The sequence below is a fragment of the Cuculus canorus genome, chromosome 4 (assembly GCF_017976375.1).
Source record: "Cuculus canorus isolate bCucCan1 chromosome 4, bCucCan1.pri, whole genome shotgun sequence".
In the NCBI taxonomy this organism is placed as follows: domain Eukaryota; kingdom Metazoa; phylum Chordata; class Aves; order Cuculiformes; family Cuculidae; genus Cuculus; species Cuculus canorus.
The window spans coordinates 69871665-69898396 of record NC_071404.1 but is presented as its reverse complement, the minus strand read 5'-3'; the positions used below and the strand labels follow the sequence as shown (position 1 = coordinate 69898396).

The 26732-nt window shown below is 35.8% G+C and overlaps 1 long non-coding RNA gene across 1 annotated transcript in view; it reads right to left on the bottom strand.

The window, feature by feature from the left end:
- Positions 1–26732, bottom strand: part of LOC128852045 (uncharacterized) — a 66608-nt gene that overhangs the window by 19993 nt on the left and 19883 nt on the right. The window contains exon 2 of the long non-coding RNA XR_008449664.1: positions 14967–15137. This is a non-coding gene — a long non-coding RNA (uncharacterized LOC128852045). The remainder of the gene's footprint in view (positions 1–14966; positions 15138–26732) is intronic.

The window sequence follows — 26732 nt, the reverse complement described above, 5'->3', positions numbered from 1 at the left end:
TTTAATTTTGCTGCCTTAAGATGACATAGCAAGGTGCAATGCTGTAAAATAAAAGAAAAAAATAAGAAAAGGAAAGAAAAACAGTTACGCGACCACTAATTCACCCCGGTCACCATCTGACCTAAGGGAATATGAAAGGGTTTTTGTACTCAGAGTATTTGGAGAATATTTAGTGACAAAAGTCAGAAGTAATAAAGTACATATAGAATCAACTGATCAATGGTCCTTAGAAAAGAGTAAATATAGATAGATATACAAATTTGGACATTAAAAAAAAAGAAGGTAAATCGAGTCCCAGAATTATGTTTTAGATTGTTTCAAAAAATACCGACAGTGGACTGTACTAATTTTTCCCCTTCATTTTTTTCATAGCTTTTATGGATAAATGCGCCTGTCTGAGTACGGCATTGCTTATAATATATACTAGAAATCGCATATGTCTAACCTGTGATATTTTACCTTGAATTGCAGTGGTAGCGTGCACTCAGCTATTGCGTATTTCTACATTAGTAGAACTAACACATTTTTTAAGGTTACCATAAGACCCCTAAAATAAAACTGAAAAGAGCTAAACACTCAAATCTCTCGGACAGCTTCGAAAACTGTACCCGATCACTTATCATCCCTCCTTCTTCCTTATTGTCAGTGCAAGTATAGAGCTGTTGGGGATAAAAGAGTAATATCAAAAAAGCACCATACTATTGTAATGAACATCACAGCACATGATTTGGAGAGAACAGTGAAATGCAAACTAGCAAAATATTAGTACTCAGTTTAGGACTTTATTTTATCATTTTAATGACTGCTATTCTTGTTTAAAGATCCATGTAATCTTAAATAACTCTAACTGCCAGAATGTCAACTTTAAGTCCCCTTTTAGGAGATTTCCAGGACTGCAGTGCTCTCTAGAGTTACTTGGATGAACTAGTTCAGTTTTGGCCTGAAGATTGACCATTGCCCAAGGAAATCTCAGGACAAACCTCAAGCCAGTCAGTCTTCCTGAATGCTCAGACACCCAATGTAAAGAGGAGTATCCAAGGAAGGGTTATCCGTAACTCAGATGTGGTGAAGTTAACATGCTTGTTTGCCTAAATATGCATGTTTCTAGTATCCTACCTACTGTGAAAACACTGGTAAACCTCCTACACAGCCTATTTACATCTTTCTGGCTCTTTGATCTCTGTCACCTTCTGTTTAGAAACAAAGATATTGATGTTTTCCTGTCTTTTCTGAAGCTATTTCAGTTTCCAGCCTATTTCCAGAGATATATGGTATCAAGCGATCCTTTTGCTATACACATGGAATACTCATGACTTCCTCAATTATGGTAGCAGACCTTTTATTTTACATTTTTTTACCAATTTTGTACATGTTAATACAAAACACCTAAACTTTAGTTTTGGCAGCAAAACCACAGTTTTGGCTTTATTTTAGTGTTTACATTATTTTTATGTAAAAGGATAGGAGAAATACACTCTTTAAGTGTTTGTCAGATCATTACCTAACATCTCAAATAATCTTTTATGCTGTTTTATTTAAACTATTAGAAAACATCACTCTCCCCTTTCCATTCATAAAATGGAAAACATAAAATTAAAGAACAAATACAGTCATTAAAATCAATATTAGGAAACTAATGGAATGTATAGGTCAGTAGAGTACAGTTTTAGGAAGACAATATATTATGAAACTTTATAGCTAACAAGGAGCTTGTTTAATGGTTGCAGCATAGCCTTTTTGCACATCACTGTCACGCAAGAGGAAGGAAAGTTCCATGGTTTTCAAACAGGCCTAAGGATATACCACATGGAAAGATAATCCAAATTGGGCCTAAACCTCTTACCTATCTTTCAAAGTTTCACCTTTAATGTGGAATTTTTCTAGAGATTTTGCATTTTCAATTTTTAAACCCACATTATGATCTTTTTCCATTACAAAATGTTACTTTTTTTCTCTTTAAAGAAATAAAAAATTTTGTTCTTGGAATAGTTATTTAAAACAACAACATAATATAAGTAATTTTTTGTTGAATCGGCTCTAGTCCCAAGTAAAAATTACTGAAAGAAGCAACCCTGTCTAAACAACCTATAGGGAAATTCACATTATTCTTTAGACGGGAGCTGTTTATTCTGACGTGCCACTCCCCAGCGTTTTCTATCCTTTTTTTCTGCACCTCCTAAGATGATTCTTGCAAACACCTTCGGTGTCTCTAAGTTCCCGAGTAAAACTGAGCTCCCTCGATAACAGACTCTGACAAGACATTTGAGATATCAGATCCTGAGCGTACGCTGCAAAACTCTTCAGATCGGTTCTCAGTACTCTATGTTCATCTTATTTGTTAAACTTTCCCTTTCCGCCCTTTAGGTGTGCTAGGCAAAGCCCAAAACTGTCACATTCATTCTTTAAAGTGTTGATTTCTGTCTCCAAAGCTTTCTTTTAATAACATTCACTATCCCTCACAGCAGACACTGAGGGCGAGCAGACAACAGACTGACTAGAAGTAACTGAGATCAAGTACAGCTACTGTTTTTTAAGACGGTTCAAAGAGCTTAATCACACGCTTAAATCCTATTAAAGTCGAGTGTTTACTTCAGTTTAAGCAGGACCTGAGCAAAGCAGTTTGTTCTGAGGAAAAATAAAGGCACGTTCTATGTGAGCAGGAGACACTGTGACAGATATCTCCTCCCCACCGCTCGCGATAGAACCAAGCCATGAGATTTGTATTCAAACCCAGAGCAAAAGAGATTCATGTTGTTCTTTCTTCCAGGTTAACCTCAATAATCCTATCTGTGGAAGTACGTTAGGCTACTACAGCTGATATTTGAAAAGCACAGCAGGATTCATTAGGCAAGTCAACAACTACAAGACCATAAAGATATCAACAAGCACCAGGACTTAGTTATTGAAGCAGAAACTTTCCTTTACAATGTTGAACCTTGCAGTCAAATTAAGAAAAACACTATGACTTCTTTATAGTATACCTTGCATTTGAGGTATAAATTTCAGACGTATGGAAGTGACACAAGACCAACACCACAATTCTCAGAAGACTGGAGAAATAGAAATCACCACTTCCACTTAAGTTGCATTATTATCTCAATTGTACTACTTGCATATAAAAATTACCATTGTGAAATACTCCATGACTCACTTTGGAACTAACTTAGAAAGACTTCCATGAACTTTTCCTTGTTGAATGCATGTTTTTTCAATAATTTGTTGGATACTTGTTCAAATCCTCCAGCAAGTGGAACGTAAGCAGGCCAAATGTTGCTTAATTTTGTCAGCTGTGTATAACACAGGAAAGAGATTTTTTGCCCTTAGTGCCATCAACCATAGAGATATTTCAAGTACACATAATTAATTAGCGGTTTTCAAAAGACAATTAGATATAACAAAACACCTCACTTGCTCCAAGATTTAATCAAACTGAACTTGAAAAGGGCACTAGAACAGTAAAACCAAACTCAAGCAAAATATAAAAATAATTGCAGATAATTTTTAACAGTTATTTTTATCCCAAATGTATATTGTGTTAATATATAGTTCCTCTTCACTTACACAACATGTATTGTCCATTTTAACAACAATTACAATTACTTACTAATTTCTATCAAGGTTTCAAGGTGCTTCACAGTGCTTGAGTAAAACAAAATATAGGTTTGAATGCTATGGAAGGTATAAGGAGATATGCAGTCACACAAAACAAATTATGTTTTCTCTCCCTCTGACAATGATTAAACTTCCTTCCCTTATTATATTCCTTATTATGGTAAATAACTGTGCTATTTTAGTCAAAATGTTCTAATCAAAATATATCTATGGACAGGGCCTTCATGTAAGCGTCTTCATAATATATCAGCTTCTCCTACTCTTAATTTTTTTTTTTTTAGTCCCCAGTCTCTCCTTTACATTCTCTCTTTAGTAACAATTATGCTGTTTCTGTCCATTGGGATTTTGCTCAATTTTTATACTTCCCTAAAACACTAAATGTTTCATAATAGTTAAGTTTTCCCTATGATATATCGATTGGTTATTCCCACTAGTCCCCTGTATAAAACCAGAATCAATACCCTTTTCTGACTATTCTTTAACACATTCATAAATAAAGGGTTATGCTTTCCTATGACGTGTATGTACTCACTTGATTTATAGCAGCTTAAACGCCTGGGAAAAATCATGTACTATAATCTAGGCATAATAGTAGAAGAGTTGGATGGTGAATGCAGTGCAGTTGCAGAGATTTGGTGGCCTCCAAAAGGCATTCGGGTTAATGCATGGGATTAAAAGAAAAAAAAAATCCTGACCTTTTGATCCAAATAAGCAGTTACGCACACTCGGGCCTCTTCTGCATTAGCATCAAATGTGTCTGAGATTGACACGTGGCAAAGGAAGATACTCCTGAGTGGATTCTCTGAATTCTACTCTTACCTGAAAAAAAAGCCTGTCTCGCTCAGTCTTTTCTCCATTCCACAAAGCCATACATTCTGCTTGTGAACACCCCGTGCCAAATACTGTAAACAGACCAAGAGCATCTCCATACGACTCCAAACTATTCCATGATACTATGACAAATCACCTCACTCTCCAGCTCAGTGCACTGCCGTGCAATAAGTACAATAATTCAAATAATGACTAAAAAAAAATTTAAAACAAATATTTCATACATATATAATGGTAACCCTTTCCAGCCACAGAATGTTTTGCGTCACTATAGACTTGGAAGAAATGGTGCACAAAAATAAAAAAAAAGAAAGAGGAACATGCGTCCATGTAATAATGGCCAGCTGCTTTTCAAGAAGCAGTTGTAAGAGAAGAAATAGCATAGAACAAAAGGAGAGCTGGGAAGTATTTATTGCAGAATATAAATCTTCCTTAAGTAATGCCATTGACGGGTTTCCTTTGCCATTAGGTTTTTGAGTTAAACTGTTTCTGTGTGGTACTGGAGAATAAGCGTTAAGTAAATTCCATCCATGAACAGGACTTTAAACTCATTTCCACAGAATAGTCCAACTACAAAAATTACATCTAGTGCTCACTTTGTCCCGATTCTGGGTTTCAGGCAACATCTTAAAACTCTATCAAAAAAATATTTAGACTTTACATGCATTTTTTGAATATGTCTGTCCCTTTCCCTTGTTTATTCCCCAAACCAATTATCATCTTACACATACTTGTTTCTGAAGCTGAGACGTCTCAAAAAAAGCAGTAATGAGTCATACAGAGTGCACTTTGCTGGTGATAGGATGGTATCATTATTATTGTCTCAGTGTTACTCTTGTGAGGCTACTGCTATTGAATGTCTAGCGGATGATCTCACTGGTCATCAATTTATTTGAAGTTGGAGCATTTTGGAATACTTTAAATATTGCTGTTCATGGTAAAATATTTTATTCAAGTATAGTTAATTGTAAAATCCCAATATACCTTCCTCAATAAGTCATTTTAGCAATAATTTAATTGTAATTAATAACTTTATCTCAAATATTGGCACAGGATTTTAAAGTTTCAAAAGTCCGTGTTTCTGTGTTTGCGTCGCATTTTTATTTTCATACATCTGTGAGTCTGAGAACATCAGAGAGCACTTCATTATTAGAATTAACGAAGGAGCTTAACTTAATAACATCTAAAGAAAATGACCCTGACATTTAAAGCAAAATGAACCATAGGTGGTCAAAAATAGGGTTTTTTTGTTTTATTTTTGCACTGGACAATGTTAAGCCCTCCCAAGTTAAAGTAAATATTTTTATTTCTGTAAATGACATTTATAAGTGGATTGTTTTTCAAACATGAATAAATATTACAAAAGGAGGTGCAGAACAAGAGGCTTCTGCTTAATTTATGGTAGACTATTACACAATAGGAATAAAACACAGCTCCTTTACAAAGACTTGCTGAATTTACTTGACTAGACTAGGTGGTGAACACTTTTTTAAAAGTTCTTAGCCAGTTGTTTCATACTAGCAAAACGCAACAGATGGCATTAATCCAGTGAGGAATGAACTGAACCACAGCTGGATATTAAAAAAAAAAAAATACTCTGTATATTTGACATAATAAACAAGGTCACAGTACAAATAAAAAGTGTTTAACTACTAATAAAACAACATAAACCTCAAATAGTGTGTTTCAACCAATTGGAATTCCTGGTAAGAACCACTGTCTTCCAGAAGATGGTCATACACTAAAATTCAAAAAGCACTGTACATCATGGGAATTTTGCTGATCTCTGTTGATAGAAGATATTATTTAAAGTTATTCTAAATTGATATTAATTTAATAAAAGTTAAGGGTGGAGGCAATCATTTCATTAATGATAAAGGACATTAACCATGCATTTAGTGCTGTACAAGATACAAAGGAACAGTACTGACTCATACAGCAGTGGAATAGATTTTGGGCACTAAACCAGGTCTCCAAGTTTGGACATGCATTTCAATCAGCAGGTTTGCTTAAAAATAACTCCTTATTGCATCCATCCCCTTATGCAACTTGCACACGAATACAGGTAATTTGCAAAACATAAAGTGTAGGGGTTTTTTCCCCCCCTTTTCTTTTTCCTAAATCTCGTCGAAGCCGGTGAACACAAATGCTGATGTTGAAACTTTGGCAATCTCCTGACATTAAGTAAAACAGTAAATAAGAACAAAGAAATGTAAATGGGCATGTTATTTTCACTTCATTTATTATAACATTTCAGAAGTGTTACAGAGGGTTTTTTTTTTCACCTGCTTTGAAGTTTCAGCTTTTGTTCTGAAGGTGGTTCCCACCCAGGGATTGTCCTCCCCTCTTCTACTTCCCTTCAGACCCATCCACCCCTGCTGTGTCAGCAGCACATGAGCAGTACACTTCTGAAGCTTCCTGTAATTAAGTTCACCTTGTTGTTTTATAGGTAAACATGTTCAGACTTGTTTTGTATACATTTGGGAAATAATAGCTTTTTAGAGTCAGTGGTGAGAAGCTACTCGTGCTACTAAAATAAACTGTGGTGAGAACTGTGTCTTGTAGTGCTTTTACACGCAGCAAATTCCCCTCTGTCTTTTGGTGTTTTTATAAGAAAATAATGAACATTAATTTATGTTGTCTTGCATCAGAACTAATATAAGTTTACAATAACGCTCGCATTTGTTTGTATGTGCACGTAAGACAGGATTCAGTTGACAAAAACCAAGTACGTAGTTTCATTTCAGACATCCTTTGGTACCCTGTTTGGATTTTGCTGCCTTCCCATGAGGTTTCTGGTCTCCCCTCAGGTCCTCTGTCATGTTTCCCAGTCCCATGAAAATATTTTGAACATCCTATCGTGACTTAAAGTTGCGTCAGACATGTTTTGGCAACTGGTCCCTACTCACATGAATTAAATAAACTATTTTCCGATAGTTTTGTGCATGTACTAGCCCAAGGTCCTTCAAGGGACAGAACTCCTGATATTTCACGCTATGCATGACACTAATTGTCTAATGATTCATATTTTTCAATCGTTGTTTGTTTCGGTTTTTTTCCTCACCCTTAATAAGACGATAATACATAATTCATTGCCAGGTAATAATAAGCTGTCTTTGCTGGAACACGGAGTTCAACGGGCAGATATTTTGGTGCAAGAAGTTCAGCCTCAATAAAGCAACAGTGAAATACTCATAGCAAAATGCCTCCTTCCTCCACCGCTACGGGAAACACCTATTTTTCAAAGAGCAGGAGGGATCCCACAGCTCAGAACAACACATTGTAAACACATACGTCAGGTTACTCCTGCTAACATCATCATGCAGTACTTGTTGGTTTGAGGTCAGGGCCATCGCTCTGTGCTGCAGCCTTGACCATCAACAGCAGTTTTGATGCCAGACATCTTCTGGCATCAAAACCAAGACTAGAACCTGCCTTTGGTCCCTCTACAAGGGTTTAGAAGTCATGATCTTTCTCTGCCTCAGGAAGGGGAAAAGAAATTAGACATAACTGAAATTAATCCTTTGTACCCATCTTCCTTTTCCACCATGGTATGGTTACGTTAGATTTAGCTAACTTGAGCGCCCTCAAATACTGCTATTTCACCTCCATTGCCCTGACTGCTTGTTTTAGCAACATAAATTAGAACTAGTGTGGTTTGCCGCATCCTCAGACACGCTATGAGGCAATATTTCTGCTTTGTTGAAAGGACTATCCCACTGCAAGCTGAAAAGAACCCAAACACATCTTTCTGGAAAACATTATTACCTCGACTGTTTCGACTGATCATTAGGACTAGCTGAAACTATTACTGCAAATGGCCTTCCAACTACAAAGTTTCACAGGGAAGGGCTGCATTTCTTAAGGGAAGAAAAAGAATTTCAGTTTAAAGTCCTTCAGTTCATTTCTTCTTTCTTGATTTTTTTGAAATATTAGAAGAAAACTTTCATATTTCTGAGGAGCTTTCAAAACATCTGTGAAAGGAACATCTTCATCTTCATTAAAGCTGGCTTTGAAACAGTAACTAATGGGAATGCTCAATATTAAGATCCTCCTTTGAGGGACAGATTTATACTCCAAGGCAAACCACATAGCGTTTAAAAGATTTTCAAAACCAGGGCACAGAAAGATGAGGAATCTCAGCATCTGTGCAAACCTGACTCTAATTTGCAATGCAGAGATCACTTAAAACCGTGGTCTTTATTAAGGAAACAAAAAATGGATTCTCACTCTTTGATGTTAAACTGGTGTTAAAGGAATTTTGAAACCACATAACAGCCACTGAAGAAGAGGAAAAAGAAAGATACGAAGCATACATGTAAGAAGAGAGGAGAGTAATAGGTTTAAAAGAAAAAAAAAAAACCCAACAGGTTTAAATATAAATGTACTATGCAATGTTATTTCTTCTTGTTCTGTAACTTTGTTGGTCTTGTTCCGATACGTGTTTCCGTAAAAAAGGAATGCATTGAACCTTTTCAATCCATTCACTTTTAATAGTAAAAGTCATTTTCTCAGGTGGGCACTGAACAGTTGCAATTACAGTTTATTTTGCTGGAAAAATTCTTTTAAGACACTAATGTTAAGAGACCGAGTAAGGAATAACAGCACAGCGTGTCTCTTTACCTTGATATCAGCAGCTTTGTGGAAGACCCAGAAACACCAAACGGTATTTTTCTGTTGAAATCTCAGTGCTTAAGCTAAGACTGATGAAAAATAATGAAAATATTCTGTGTTCATGCAGCTACTGCTATTCTCATTCACAAGATCCATTTAAGCTCTAACACAGTTGTCTTTGAGCTAGTAAAAATACAAAAATGATCTTCAATGAAAGACTAAAGCTTTCACAATTTAGTTTTCATTTCTACTCACTCCACGGCTAGTTTTTTTTTTTAAAAAAAAAAAAAGAAAACAAAAAAAAAAAGCAGAACACATTATACCTAGTAACTAGGTTATTCTTGTAAGAGACAGCTCTAGAGATCCCTCTCTTGTTTGACACAATGCCTGCTTAAATGTTATGTCATACATGACAGGTGAGTGCTACAGACAGGAACTAGTATGAAAAAGTGTTTCCAATGATGGCAAATACATCTCTTCAAAAGTTGTAGTGTGTTTGAGTATTCTTTTTGTTAGATAAGAAAGGGGGTTGGTGTTCTTTTTTCTTAATTTATCTACTTATTTCAACAAGCAAAATAAACGTCAAAATCCTGGCAGATATTTTATTCACTGCTGAAGCGGTTCTCCATGGGCTTCTACACTTATTTTTTAAAAATAATTTCTTTCCACGCATCTACTAAAAGGATAGTAGGAACTAGTATCACAATATGATAAATGAACTGCATGGAACACAGGATAAACTATTACTTTTGGGTTTTTTTGGGTAAAGCGACAAAGGGAGAGTTTATTTCCTGCTACACGGGCAGTTCATAGGAGGTCATCTTATCTCTACAATATTATTTGGCTTTGGTTTAGTTGAACTTTCCAAGCATCCTTATGATAAGGAAAATCATTTTACTGTCACTAAAGGCCAATGACCTGACCATTCATGGTTTGGGACTTGTCTGGGTTGCCTTAGCTTGAACTGATTTTAGCCTTTAAAAGAAGAAAAGAAAGGAAAAAAAAAGTGATAACAAGTGTCTGGTGGCCTGGTAAATATTGCCTAAATTTGTTTTGAATTTCCTTTTGTTTATCATGACAACAAGGAGTTATCCAGAGCAGACTGAGTTTTCTGAGCTGCAGAAAAGAGCACGCACAAAGAACAATACCAGAGGTGTGGGGGTACTGACAGAAATCACAGCTGTAATTCACAGGTCACTACTGAGGCACAGCCTCTCCTTATCCAGATAGAGGCAGCTTTAGAACCAAAAGTGAATGTTTGTGAACCAATTACAAGAGTGATCGTGCAAGTGCGTTAATAAAACTTATAAAAATAAATACCAAGCAGACACAAACTCATGGGGGAAGAAACCATCAGCATCTTTCTTCTCCCAGCAAAGAGAAGGAATAAACTTTCTGTGACAGGACTATGTACTATGATGATGGCTTCTCCTGAGCTCCTCTCCCTCTGCCCTTCAGGAAGGCTGAAGCTACCAGTCTTTGGACCTAGAGTGGGACTGAGCCCATCATCAGAGAAAAAAGGGTTGTTTCCAGGAAGAATTTTTTTTTCACATGTCCTGTGAAAAGCAGTGTAACTGAAATATTAACGCTTTTCTCTGTTAACCTGGATTATGAATATATGTTATTATAACTAATAATTCAGACTATTAAATAACGAACTGGAGTAACAATAATTTCGCAGTTCCACTCATGACTGTGCTCCTTTTTAACCCATACAAGGTTTTGAGCATAATAAGCATGACTATATACAAACACAAAAAGCAGGTAGCAAGATAAACAGAGATCAGAACCATGTATTTCAAAGATGTGCATCATCCTAATTGATAGGAAATATTAGAAAATTTAAATAAATGTGTGATCGCCTATAGTTATCCTAAAACACAAGTGTATTTACCCTGTCAACATTTTGCGGAAATATTTTTGCTAGTTTCAGTTGTGATATAGAGGTTGTTTAATCTGCAAACTAAAAATTACATAAAACATTAGAAATATCATAAAGTCATGGAGATACGTCTTAGAAGGGTTTAATGTGTTTTCATCACTAGATCTTTTTGACCAGAAAGTGATTTATATTTTGTGCAAGTTATTTAAGTGCATACATTGAAACTGATAATTTTCAAAGATATAAAATACAAAATTTAATATTAAAGTACACTTCCATAAATTAGCATGAATGTATGTATTCCATGTATGCTTCAGAGAAAGGGAAGCTTTGTGAGTACTTTTTCTTTCTCTTTTTTGTTAGACTTACTGAGTGATAGTTACGTAAAGAGAAGAAGCTTACAAAGAAGCTTTTTGGGCTTGCAAGTCCTTCTTTGGATATAAAATAAAAGTAGAAATCTCAAGGTTGAGAACAATTATGTTAATTATTTAGCCGATTTGAACTAAAATTATGGTTATTACCAGCAGAGCAGAGGATAATGTCAGCAAGAAAGGCAGTAATAAGTTTAGTAGTCTGGTGGGACAGAGAGATCAGGAAGAGTACCTACAGGGAAGCCAGGATTGCAACCATTTCTGATGTCAAGTACAGCTGTGAATGCTAGTTATGAATACACCTGGTTTTTTAGTAGTTATTCCTTAAGGTTCAGAGCTGAAAGATCAGACATGCAGTTCTGCTCCTAGGAAGTGGACATATTTTATGTTCATAAATTATTTATAGAAGCTCATGGTATTGGCTATCTGATGTTATCCACAGAGTCTCCATAGGGCAGTACAGGAAACTGCATTTCTAATGCTTGGAAACATATGCTACAGGTTTTACACATTTTCAGCTAACTCAGGCTGCTATCACTCGGTGTACATCCGCCTCTGAAGATGAGCTTAAATAAAGTTAGTAAATTACTCCAAGCCCAGGAGAAGGACTCTCAGGAATAAATGAGATGTGATCTGCCACAAAACTTGAAACAGTTTCATGGTTTTCTGTAAGGGCTCCAACACAGTGAGAAGTGTGGAGTTTCCTGATATATAGCTATGATGTCAAATCAAGTGATCTATTTGCCAATAGGAGGATCCTTGTCGCAGAGAGTGAGACAGATGTCACAAACACATTCAGGAGGAAGAAAAGATTAAAAAAAACCAGCACTTTTTAATAACACTTTGGCTCCATGCCAAAGACTCTTGGTACACTTCAAATAACTGCTGGTTCTGTTAAGGTAAATATATTGGTCTTAGATAAAGTAGATAATGTTATTTTTTGCTTTATGAGACACACCAATAAGAGTTTGGAAACTTTCCAGAGGCGGTTGAAGGTGGTACAGTCACTGAATTGATGTGTTTAAGATAACTGTTCTAAAATTAAAATCACAAATCTATTTCAGAATGTAATGTCTTTGTAAATTATTTTTAAATAAAATAGATTAAAAAATAAACAACCCACATCCCACTCTGCCTTACTCTGTTTTAAAGATGTTCAAAATGAAAAGCATTTTGAACAGAGGAGAGTTTCCCTTTGAAAATTGCTAAAAAAATCTATGTTGGCAGTAGTTTTCTTTTTTAAATCAGACTATTCTTGGTCTACATTTTTTCATTAGCATCTCAACAATGCTTTGTCAGAAATTCTCCTAACAACCCTGTCAATAACATATAAGCAATCATTATCACACTGTATTTAATTGTGGCATATTCTAGCGCCAAAGCTGTTTCCGTGAGAGTTTCAATGTAAATTATATTTTTTATTGAGTTACTTCAGTGACAAGTGTCTATCAGCCAGTTGCATATTACATGCTGTGTTGTCACTTTCAGAAAAGCAAAAACTGCATTCAGTATTATTATAGCTCTCCATCAGACAGGGTTTTGGAGGAATTCACTATATTAGTTTCCATTTCAATATACTCCCACCTTAAAAAAAAAACAAAAAAACCAAAAAAACGAACAAAAACAACAACACAACTCAGTGACTTCTACTATTTAAAGCATTAAAGCAACTCTTAGTCTTTCTAATAAAAAGTTTTCTCGAGTATACTTCCCTAAGTAGCGAAAAAACAAATATATTTTTTTGATCCTTACAATAGGGCTATTTATGTTAGTTTAGAAGTAAGAATTCTGCTGAAATGAGATGAAAGAAGATTGGATTACAAGACCCTTTCAAAAAGAGCCAAATATCTATATATGGGAAAAGTGTTAAAAAGCTGAACTTTACTACAAAGTAAGCAGTATCAGTACATTTACCATACAAATACACTCCTAAATCCATTCTTTGCTGAATGGTTACAGAGTGAAAAAGATCCATATCAAGTTAATGAACTCCACTCTGCTGACTTACAGAAAAGAATATAAAATAGAGGAATCTACATATATTATTTCAAACTGCTTATTAGATAGACTTATCTATAATATATATATATTAGGCACAAATTACATTAAAATAACATTTACAGAATTGTAAAGGAAAAGTTTTACAAGTTAGGAAACGGTAGGAGGGAGGGAGGGTGCAGAATTGTGATTGCCTGCATAACCTCAACTCACCCCTTCTACTTAGGCAGTATTTGGTGATCGTTAGTTAAATCATTTTATGACATAGCCGGGATTCAATGCAGAAGAACAATGCCAGGAAACCAGCAGAAATAGAGCAAGGATAGACTGCCGACACTTGCCGATAAGCTGGAACAAACATGATGCCATAGAACAGTCTTGAAGCAAGTAGACAGTACTGCTGCTTTGTTAAATACTAGACCTAGAAATCCACAAAAGGAATTTGTGGCTTGTAAGTCCCAAAGTACAACATAATTAGGTACAGTCTAACCTGCTTAATGTCATATATGATTCATTGCCACAGTCTAGGTTGAATAAAAACCAAAAGTCCCAGAACTGTGGCGATAAATCAGTGCCTAAAAGTTAAGAGGCTTAGAAACAAAAAGCAGAGGCATCAGAGAGTTGATAAATTCTTTTTGAGGAGCACGGCCACCAATTTGTTGGGAGGGAAACCTAATGGGACTGGGCAAAAGGGCTTTAAATTAGCATGCAAGAGTCAAGCATTCAGCAAGGAGACGGGAAGGAGCAGAAAGAAAAGCAGCTAATACACAAGAAAGTCAGCAAAAAATATGTATCAATATAAAGGAGAATTCAATGTATGAAACTGGGAATTAGCAGGTACTTCAGGATGCTACTAGAGACTGGCAGGGGAGATAAAAGCAAAACTCTGTGTAATAAAATAAAAGAAGTACACGAGGTCTTATGATACTACTGTTTCAGTGAATTGAGATATCCTGTTTGGAAAGGTAACACAAAATCCCAGATATCTTGCTGTGGAATAAAAATAAGCAAATGAAATATCAGTGAGGAAAGGATGGCCCATGAGACAGATGATGAGGAGTGAGTGACTGCTACATGTGCAAACCCAGGGAACATCCCCAACTCTAGGGTAGGCACAGAAGTAGGAAGAAAAACAATTTTTCTTAATATCTATGTGAAAATAAAAGCAGACAGAGAAGGAAAATCAGGGGGGTTTTATGAAGTTTACCAGCAAAATATTTAAGATGAAGTCCTGAAATAGACAACACATTCCAAAATTACTTGAAGAATCATTAAAAGCCATTGCCACCTTACTAGAGAAGTTATGTTAGAAATAGCAATACACAGAGCAGAACCAATTATTCTAACATTCATTCAGCACATATATTTCCTATAGATGGTGCAGGGAAAGTCAAGACACTAAAAAAGAGATTTATAAGAGAAATTGTGTTGAAGAAGGATTTAGTAAGAAGATTCAATATGAAAACTCAAGAAAAAATGCTTTTACATTCTCCATTTACAGATACTTCTCACCAGCAACTGGGACAATGTCAATCTCATCAATCTTTACAGCTTGAAATAAAAATCTAAGTTACTTCTTTTTTTATGTTTTAATTAATTCTAAGCATCAGAGTAACAAAAAAATGGAGAAAGCCCCTTTCTACCGGTACCACTCTTACCTGAAGTTTGCTGAGGAGGTAGCTTACATCTATCTTCTGTGAATGCCCTGTAGAGAAGGTTTAAGCTCATCAGAGACCCAACAGGAATCCTAAATCATGTTCTTCTGGGGGAGTTTCCCCTCTGAGGGACAGGTGAAACCATGTTTCTGACTAATTCAATAGAGTGTAAACCTGTTAAAGAAAAAAAAAAAAAAAAACCGCTTTAAAAGAAAGATTTCTGAAGATCCACTACAGTGATTACAAATAAAAAATTGCAACACAAAAAGCTCTAAGTGGAGGCATATTTTTTAGCTTATTTTTACTTTTTGATATGGAGGTATAAGGAATTCAAACAAGGCAGCATTTCCAAATAATTCAATCAGGTCCCACCCTGGGATTTGAACTACCAGTCCGATTCCCTACATAGGAAGTGCAGACACATAGCTCTCAGAGTTGGCTTCCTTTCTGGAGACTGGAAACTTGAAAATCATCCATTCTAGTGCTTACTTCTTAAATACCAAAATTCTGCTGTCTGCTAAGTCTATCCCAGCTGTGTCATCATCTGCAAGTGATTTCCATGAGACAGCCACACATTCAATGCAATGCAGAAGCTTCAGAAGAGAAGAATCAAAACCTAAAAATCTTTCTTGAAACACATAAAATACATAAATCCACTAAAATTCCCACTGAAGCTACTAGAATTAAGTGAGGCAACATCTACACAACAATCACCTAGTCCAACTGCCTGAGCAATTCAGGACTGGCCAGACGTTAAAGTACTGTCCAAATGCCTGTTAAACATTGACAGGAATGAGGTGTCGACCACCTCTCTAGGAAGCACGTTCCAGTGTTTGACTACTCCCTTGGTAATGAAATGCTTACTAACACCAAGTCTAAACCTCCCGTGGTGCTGCTTTGAACCATTCCCATGCATGATATCACTAGATACCAGGAGAAGAGATCAGCATTTCTTTCTCCACTTCTTCCCCTCAGGAAACTGTAGAGAACAGTAAGGTCACGCCTCAGCCTTCTTTTGTACAAACTAGACAAGCCCAAAGTTCAGAGCTGCTCCTCATAGGATATTCCTTCTGGCCCTTTCACCAGCTTTGTCGCTCTTCTCTGGATGCATTCAAGGACCTTCACACCCTTCTTAAACTGTAGGTCCCAGAACTGCTTACGGTATTCAAGGTGAGGCTGCACCAAGGCTGATTACAGCAGGATAATCACCTCTTGATTGGCTGTTTATGCTGTGTTTGGTGACTCTCAGTACGTGGTTTACCCACTTGGCTGCCAGGGAATCCTGCTGACTCATATTGAACTTTCTGTCAACCAGCACTCCAGATCCCTTACAGCAGGGCTTATCTCCAGCCATTACTCTCCCAGTGTGCAGGGTGTTACTCCACACCACGTGAAGAATCTGTCATTTAGACTTGTTAAATTTCTTCCTGTTAATCATAGATCAATGCTCCAATCTATTGAGATCCTTCTGCTGTCCCTCAAGTGGGTCCCAGCACCTCCCAGTTTGGTATCATCAGCTAACGATGCATTCGAATCTTGCGTCTAGGTCATTGATAAATATATTCAACAGAACTCTCCCTAGAATTTAATCCTGAGGAGCACCACTGGTGACCAATCACCAGCCAGATGTAGCCTCTTTCACTACAACACTTTGAGCTCTGTCCCTCACGTAGCCCACTGAAAACTCACTCACCCCACAGCTGGAAAACTTGTCCAGAAGGATGCTGTGAGGGACACTATCAAAAGCCTTACCAAAGTCCAGAAAAATTACATCCACCCACTTCCCTTCACTCGCTAGGCAGGAACTGTTGCAGAGCATCAGTAAGGAACTGTTGGGGTGATCAGGACAGAGGGACAACTACGACACACACGTTGCCGAGAAACAGCAAATGACTTGATGTTTTTTGATGTCTTTAACAAACTCCTCAGCCAACAAATTCTTTATAGTATATATGTAACTACAGAGATTTCATTAAGACCGTCTTACAAAAAATATATTCTGAGAAGAAGAATCTTTAACTAGAGGTTCTATCAAAAATATCCTCAATATCATATCAAAACAGTGCTGACATGGATCAGCAGATCAAACATCATCTACTAGTATAGCAAACTGAACACCTGCTTCCAAACAGGAAAGTCGCTTTGACCAATGTGATACAGTGATTTTAAGTTTACCATAAGTTTCCAGGAAGATTTTAATTTCAAGAAAAAAAAAATTGCAAGAAAAAAAGGACATGCATAACAGAAACCATTTTTCAAAGCAGATGTTGTCTTAAAGGCTAAATTTTTACATAGCTCCTATGAAATATCAGAGCTAATCAGCTTACAAAACAGGTCTTTGATATTTCCAGGCTCTAATAAGTATCTGTATCATTGCTACATTTTCACGTTTGAATAAAGAGATGCCCAGAAAGAAGGGTTTTTTTGCAGAAATAAGAAGTGAATTTCGGTTTTATTTCCCTCTCACTGCTTGAGTTTTGAAGATTTATTTAGTTTAGAAGCTATGGGCCACATACACGGGATCCAATATGTATTTTTAACGATGCTTTAATGTAGGGCTAGATAATCACTTATATCCGTATTTGGTGTAAGCAGATGCTTTCACGGAATTTACAGCTCAAATATATTCTGAAGTAGAAAGAAATTCTTCAGCTTGATTTGTACAGTCCTGCTACCTGCAAGATCTGTAGGTGAAGTTCTAGTTACATAATCCCAGAAATGCCTCTTGATCTCACAAAATCTGCCCTTCCTAAAGGCAAGATTCTCTTGAAGAATCAAATTTTTATCTACACAACTTCTTGACATAGATAGAATATCTTCCCTCTACAAGCATTTCCCAACAGAAATTCATCTTTATTCTTCTGAAAAAATGTATTTATTGCAGTCTATGAAACCATTCTAAAAACATCTCGCAGTCAGAGATTTCTTTAGCTCTGTTTACAGAGTGATCACATTTCTCTCTTCTCTGCAATCAGACATAATCTTAATTTTCAAGTTACTGGCATCAATTCATAGTTTTTTGTTACATCTAATTGTTGTTACAGAATTCCCTTTTACAAATGGCCCTGTGCAGTGACCAGGTCACAGCCCTATGTGAACTCAGGAGAGACCATGCCATCCTGCAGTTCTCCCTTGTCATGACCTCCTTAATTGCACATATTAGAAGACACCAGTGAGTCAATAGCCATCAATCTCTTTATTCCGTCCAACTTTTAAGGCCTTATTTCAGAGTGGACAAGGCACCAGTTCAAAGAGTTCATTCCTACTCCTAGATCAATGGCACTTAAGCATATTAAATACTTTCAAAACACACAGCAGTCTGACATCCCATCAAACTGACCATGAAAAATATTATTGCATTACTTCTTGTATGTAATGTCTGTGTAGAACAACTGACAAAAGATATATGCTTTTGATATATGAACCTCAGTAAACCCAGCCTATTAATAAAAGAAGATCAATAACGTTCTCTGTTTGGGGGTCACAATCTGATAAAGTTTCTGATTAAATAAGACATAAGAAAAATATATAAGCTGCGGGTTGTTCCACGGGATACATGGCTCTGTCTCAACTAGGATTTTGACCAAAACCCAAGCACTGGCAGACTGTATTTCATCTGTTCCTACTCTCCTATCAGTCCCCCTTATTGCTGTCTATTTCCTTGCACATTTATTAGACAGTTTTCTCAAGAACAGACTGTAGAAAAGCAGAATATTTACTAAACGTACTGCTTTTTAAAATCCCTCCTATGTTGAGAATCATATGCCAGAAGACTAAATATTGGTGATAATGACCTTTGATAGATCAGTGAAAGGTTTAGCTAAGTGTTCTGGAGCAGTAATGCCTCCACGAGATCAGTAACGTACCTGGCTAGCTCTAATTTTCTTTTTTTTTTTTTAGTTTTTCTAAGGAAGGGAGGTGCTGCATCTATAGAAACAATAATTATCTCTTCTTATCAAGTTGAAATCTTAGAGTCCTGAGATGCTACAAAAGCACTTCATGTCTTCTTGAATTTTTTTTTTATATAACAGCAGAGTTCACACTGTTCCTTGACTCACAAAACCAAGAAAAAAAACCCACCTCATAGATTTTGTTTTGTTTTGTATTGTTTGGTTTTGGTGGGGTTTTTTTTGCACAGGACTTGCCTGTATAATTTGGGAAGTATTTCTGGCTTGTGGAGCTTCAGTATTCACACATAGCTTTATAAAAATGTAAGTATGTCAGTTCCCAGATCCCCTCACTGCATTACCACATATATATATATATTATCTTAAGCTACTAATATCCTGTCACCATTTCTAATATACATAAATATACTGAAAGCACGTGTAAACATTAAACTCAATGAGACTTTCTCGTTATGTATTTTTTTGACAAGATTTCCTATCTAATCTGTTCAATTTCCTTGATGTGGACTGAAGATGCAACTAGTTACAGTGAGGAATATTTTGGTTTACACTGCCTTTTTTTATTAGGAAGATGCACAAGAAACAAGCGTTCTAATATTTTCAGTAACTTATTTAAAGTTGTTAATTTTTTCTACTCCTTTTTGACAATAGCATTATTAATCTAAAGGCTAAGTATCTTTATTAACTTTAAGCAAAGTCCAAAGCTCAAACTTATGCTTGATATATTCAAATGGGTAGTAACAAGAGTTATTTGATGCATACTGCGGACTCCAAAAGAGGTTGACGATTATAAAAACAAGAGTTAACATAAAGAGCTCAAGCCTTATTCTATTGTTTCTATAAACCCCAGATGCAACACAGATTGAAGGAATGAAATGAAATCCTAAAAATACTGTAAACATGGAATTTCCCCTTATAAGTTATGCTTAAAGTCACAGAAAGGACACGATTATTTCACTGGCTATTTTGAAGCAAAAGGTTCATTCATTTTGCCAGGAATTATATTCCATTTATTGTTAGTGAAGATTGGCATAAGGTTTTCAAAAAAGGCACACAGCATGTGACAGCATGTCCGATTCTAATGATTTCACTGCAGTTTGCAAGTAAAATAATCTCAAATTTAATAGTAAGGAAAGAATTGCTGGAAAAGTGATATTAACAACCAAGTTGAAGCCGAGATCTCTGCTGACTATAAAGTGATCCTTCCAAAATGCAGTGCTCATCTTCCAGTTTAAAGGCATTTTATTTGCAAGTAAAAGAGGAGACTTTAGCTGTTTTGACAAATTTCTTTCATGCATACATGAACTGTTTAGCAACAGGTATGTTTCCAAGGAGCATCATTTCAAGGATATTAAAAATAAAGGCTTTAAAAATCAGGAAAAACCTTAGAATCCTGAAATGTTCAATGTATTTTGGGTGATTTGTTAGAAGTGTGAGGAAGTACAGTAACTATCCAGTTAAAATAAGAACTAGAACCTGAAAGTGCTCTAATAGTGTCCATTAACATATGGTAGACATACAATCTCAGGTAGACACAGGGGCCATACGTAGAATCATAGATTAGAATCATAGAACAGTTTGGGTTGGAAGGGACCTTAAAGATCATCTATTTCCAACCCCCTGCCACAGGCAGGGACATCCCACTAGACCAGGCTGCCCAAGGCCCCATCCAACCTGGCCTTGACCACCTCCAGGGATGGGACAGCCACAGCTTCCCTGTGTTTTGCGGCAACCTGTGCCAGTGCCTCACCACTCAATAGCCAAAACACGGCCAATACAGAGAGCACATAAAGACATAACCACGTATAGAAAAAAAGAAAACACTTCTTGCCTCTGCAAAGGCATTACAGTGGAAGAACCTTTGTAAGTAAATCGTAAAATATGCCTCTGATCAAGCAGTACATTACAGAAAACCTCCCCAAATAGTTCTATTAGGGTTCTTTTTCCTTATTTCACCCAGCAGAGGACTAATACCAGGCGACGATAGCTTGCATTTTTTAACTTCTTATTATCAGGTTTGGTTTCACTTCATAACAAAATTCATCATAAACTGTATTGTTACAATGCATCAATACAATTATTACAAAAGTATTATGTCAGTAATATGACTCAGAGGGCTTAAGTAATTTCTTTGTAATAGAACCTCATCTACCCAGAGGTTAACTCCACGAACCATAACATACCAAATCTTGTCAACAACTGTAGGCAGCACAAGCAACAGATCAAGCTACACTCTGAAATGAGTCACAAACACCTCCACCATCAGTTATGTTTCAGACAAAGGACAGAGAAACCGTAACTACCAGATGAAAACTTGTGGAACAGCTATCAATCTGTATGTCACAAAGTTCAGATCACACAGAACAACTACTGATTTACCAAAATTGCCAAATTGCTTTAAATGATGTCACCAAAAATTTGTTTTAATGCAGGTTTACATGCATGAGAAATGACTGTTGTCAGGATGTTCCTTGAGTTGCATGGACTTGCAATCCATCTTTAAATATTCAGCGCAGGTGTATTAACAGAGGTTAACAATCAGGCCTAAAATACCTATAAACGGTAAGCCTTAAAAAATAGGATTTTTTTTTTTCATCATGTTTATTTTTTTTCAAAAGAAAGCCTGTGAAGGCATATGTGTATTCTATAAAAATAATTTAGGAGGCTGAAGCACCAGGAGAAAGAAATACTTTCGAAATCAGTAAAATCACATTGGGGATAAAAAAAAGAAGATGGGGACAATCGACCAGAAGAGGAATTTCTCAAACTTCTGCAACAGTGAAGTTCCTAGACAGGACTGAATGATATTTGGAAAATCTTCGATCTGTTTATGAAAACATTGGGGTGATATTGCTGTCTGTGACAGCAGAATGGAGAGTTTGGTGAGACCTTGCAGTTCCATGCAGGTAGTGTTAAACCTACATAAAAAACATTATACGGATTACTTTTAAAAAATTACCACAAGTAAAATATCATGGAAAGCAAATTGTTAATGACTTTATGCAATAAAATATTGTGCAGAGATGTAGTTTAACTACTGTATAATTCAAGATGACTGAAACTTTCTTTACAAAATATCTGTGCTCAGCTTTAGAATGAAAAACTTAAGCACACTTATGTCAGAGATGCAAAACTCTTTTTTTCTCACTGTCTGAGCACACGCCCTTGCTCTTTTTGGGAAATGCAGGTACCAGATTTTCCATAGTTCGGTTTTGTATTCACATTATCAGATAACAGTCCTTAAGATATTTTTTTTAACTGATTATGTCATTCATGAACAAGTATCTTCCTCTGCTAGGAAATACTAAATTTATACACCTGTTGTCCAGTAAGGTTGCTTCATGTAGCTGCCATGTTGATATCTCTCTTTACACTGGCTAAATTATATCAGTGTTCTGTGTAATAGTTTCAAGCAGCAGGTGCCTTGGAAACTATCTGAAAGAAACGTTAATTTATTTAGTTGGGTCTTTTCACAGTGCATTACTCACGGGTGTTGTAGAAGGTGTGATGCTTAAAAATATAAGTATCTGTATGTATATACCAAGTGCTGACTGCTCCTTAACACGTTTTCAGCCCAAAGTTTATGCCAACATTTAACTGGGATAATAATCATGCTCAAACACATTTTCATAAATATATTATATTTGTCAGCAGAACCTAAGGAAGTAATAAAGTACCTAAAAGTGGCCATATTCTCTTTCATTGGCTCCTAAATGTTGTCGACTATTGAATTTTCTCCTATACCATTGCATCTCTCCTGCTAAGTTCCCCCCCAAAAAAAAAAAATTAAAAAAAATAAGGAAAATCTAGTTTCTGGACTGCAAATTCCTTTCTTTTCTGAACTTCTATAATGTTTCCATGAGCCACATGAGTTCTCCATTGGATGCTAAATATCAGTCTATATACAGGGAACTCTTCATGTTAAAGAAAAGGTTGCTTAAAAACAACAAGGTATGGTTCAGATATAATCAGATACCTTTCAATGTAACAAAAGTTCAGCCTTTTAAATGGAAAAGTGGACTTTTTTGAATGGCTAAAATTGGTGACCAGCTTTAGTCACCAGTGCCCCATCTGAAAAGTACAATTCCTGTTCCTTCAGAGAATTCACAGCTTTATGTGAATTAAAGTCCAAGTCTTAATGAAAAATGGTCTCACAATATTTGCATTTTTCTTCAGAAAAGTTCCTACTTAATTGTCTCATATTTAAGTCCTCCAGCCCTCATTTAGTAATATTTTCAAGAAAATATGTATTTAAGATAACGTTCACTAAATCATTTCCTTGGTAACATAATTCTTAATGAATCCTTTCATATAACCACGTGGATCTTTAGAAATATATCCTGAACAATAAACCATGATTGAAATTAAGTAAAATACACTCTTAAGATTGATTTAATTTCTTTTACCGAACAACCATTAAAACGAAAACCCTCTCACAGGATGCTCAAGCCAAAATGAGGACTGTGATAATAAACATTAGGTAATAAAAATAAATTAAAAACTAAAGATTTATGATATATTTTCATAATGGAAGTAGGAAATTGAAAATAATAATGATGCTTATCCACACTTACAGTTCCAACAGAACATCTCAGAGTTCGATTTACAGTTAGTGGCATCTTGAAAATGAGCTATCATTTTACTATTAAAACTGCTACTACTCAATCCATCAAGTATTAAAATCTTGATGTTGATTAATGGTATTATGTCACACTGTTTCTCTCTAGGAGGCTTCACAGAAAACAATATTATTCAGTATTAAACTAGTATGTCCTAAGGTTTCATACCTCCTCCGTGGCCAGTTCAGCTGCTACCACTGCGTTCATAAGTAGCAACTATTTGGTGGTTCAAGAAATTTTAGTATCTTCTGCAGGATATGAGTTTAGGATGTACACTTCGATGGCTTTTGACGTTATATTGGCACAGACTTCAAACACTTGCACCAAGTGGGCTGAATGCAAACACCAACTGCAAGAAGCAGCTTTCCAGCTGTAATACTCTTTCTTAACAAACTACAATGACCAAACAGTACCATTTAGTTTTCCTGTGGAAGAACTGCTATTAAAAAATGGGCTGAGAAATTACTAAGATCCACTGGAGTTTGTATCCCTTGTGTAAGGGCCAGTAGCATATTGGCTGGTCTAAGCAATTTCCCTAGTGATATTTCAACTTTATTCCTACTGCTTAGTCTGGTTTAGGTTCTGAGCTAGTTTCGTATCCCATCCAAACATCTATCACAATGGCTGATATTAATTCTGAGTATTTTTATTCACATTGATATTCAGTCCCACTTGCTGTTAGTGTTATCCCTTTTTATCGACCAACTTAGGGAACGGAAGAGCTCAATTTATTTTTTCCTGGCTTTTTGCTTATTCTATGGCAGTGATTTCACCTGGATTTGGAGAACAGAGAGAACAGAATATGGATCTCATGAAAAATCTATCTGTTACATGAGTTCAGATTATAACTAATGCAGTTTCCTTAATTTTCAGAAAAGTAGTTAACAGTAAATACCACTTTTTACTTTTATTTCTCTTATATATGCATATGAGCGAGAACATTTGCGGGCTCTTCATCTCAAAGAGGATCTAGTGTAGTTAGCAGATTTTTGACCTCTGTGATGACGTGGACTAAAAGCTTTATTCTGTTAAAATCTTCAGGAATACTTAGTGCATAAGAGCAACCAAGCACAGACAATCTAATTTCAATAGTAAAAATAATTTTTAAAAAAAAGAAAGTTTTTATAAATACCTCCACATTTGCAAGTTATTTCATGCCTTTATACAATGCTTAACAACATTTAGGTGCCAAGTCTTTACTTAGAAATACAGTTATTTAAATTTGACAAAATGCGCAATTTTTGCCACAAGCAATATTATGTAAAAATAAGCTTGAAACAGAAAATTTATATGATGAAATTTCTTTTTTTCTAATACAATTTTTGAAATGCATTTGATGTTAGGTTAAAACGCCATTCCATCCTCCATTATTTGCTCATTTAATGTGGCTTTTCCAGACTACAAAAATAATTAAAATATAAAACTAAATTAGTAAATATTATCCACGCTCTTCCACAATATGACAAATTGATTTTGTGCGTTATATTGTGACTGGATCAATTAGTATAAAATAGGCAGTGAATCAGTCTATTAATAGTTCTAGCAATAAGCTCTGATGTTTTAAGAGTTTTTTATTTGACTTGTTCCTAATCCTCCAGGATTTTGGACATTGACTTCAGTGGACAGATTACAAGATCTTTAGGGCTTTGAAAATTGCTCTTGTAAAAACTTCTTCAAAAGAATGATCCCGTTTTTTTAAATGGTAATATGGAACAGCTGTGACTAAACAAGTACGAAAACATCTTCCAAGATTAATTCAGCTATACCTTTTTGTTTGAAGTGAGGAGGCCTATCATTAACCAGAAAGCTTTTGCTTCTCCAACGTAACAGGCACACTAGCAATGTGCTCTTGCATTTTCTTTCCTACTTTTATTACCTTTTCATATCTAATTGGTTTCACACATTTTTTGAGGAGTCTAAGCTGAAAGCCATTGGTTTTCTCCACAACACGTCCAATCCTGTACCATCACAAATACTTTAAAAACAATTCCAATAATTCTGTGTTCACCTTTTGAACGTATTCCACATCTCCCACTACTGCTGTGCTGGTTCACCCCTTGTAGAAAGGGTGTATATTTTTCCTTTAATATCCTGCTTACTAAAATAAACCTTCTTTTATACTGTTTCAGGATACAAGCCCAGCCTCCAGTACGTCATATATTCCTTCCCTCTTTTAATTTAATCACCATTTCTTAATCTTTTTGAAAGAAACAGAACTGAAAACGTTTCTTAGTTGCTGAAAGAAAACATAATTTGCAATATGCACACAAAAATTACACAAGGCACACGTTAGTTTTCAGCCTCATTCCTTTCAGAAAATAAGAAACTTCACAGTGAGAGTAGTGAAGAGAGAGAAGGGACGAGACAAAAATCAGAGAAGGAATCAAAGAGAAAAACAGACTTTATTTTTTGTTTCTAATAATCCATAAAGTGCAGTAAAAGAATTCAGTAAAAAAAAAAGCAAGAGATAGATTATAAAGTAATTTCAGAAATTAGGTAAAACTGGAAAGAAAATACAGGAAACTAAAAATCCTCTGACTAGAAGAAATACACAATCGGTGATTCACATAAGAAAACATGATGCTCTGGAAAATCGTGGTGGTGGTAGGAAAGGCGGTATTGTATAAGGCGAAATATTTGCCAGAGTAAGGAACCAAAACACTCTGATGAGATGATGGCCATGGCCTCAAACCCAAGTGGGAATACTCTAATGGTGTCTAATACTAAACTTTTGCTTTATTCAAAGCGTATATAAATGTATAATTAGGGTTAAATCCATAAACAGGGTAATACTTAATATAGGCAGTAACACATGCAGTATCAGATGCCATGCGTTTTTAGAATACACACGATGCATGTATAAGAGGTCAAACACACACACAAAAAAAACCCCAAGACTGTGCCGGTAACTGTTTTTATTTAAGAAATTAAGAAAATCCCCTTCAAAATAGTTCTTTTCTGAGTTGACACAGCTGCATATGATGCTGTCAGTGTTCAAAGCAATTCCACTGATCATTTTCTGAAAGGCTGTTGAGGATCTCAATCATTTTTGCTTTCATATCTACTGACAAAAAAAAAACTGGGTTCCTTTGAGCATCGACTTGATCTTTGGGGACAGGTAGAAATCACAGCGAGGTGGGTCTTGCGAATAGGTGTGTGCTCAAGCACAGTGGTATGGCTATTAATTGAAAAGTGCTTCACAGATAAAGTGCTGTGGGCTGGCACACACCAATATTTTCCAA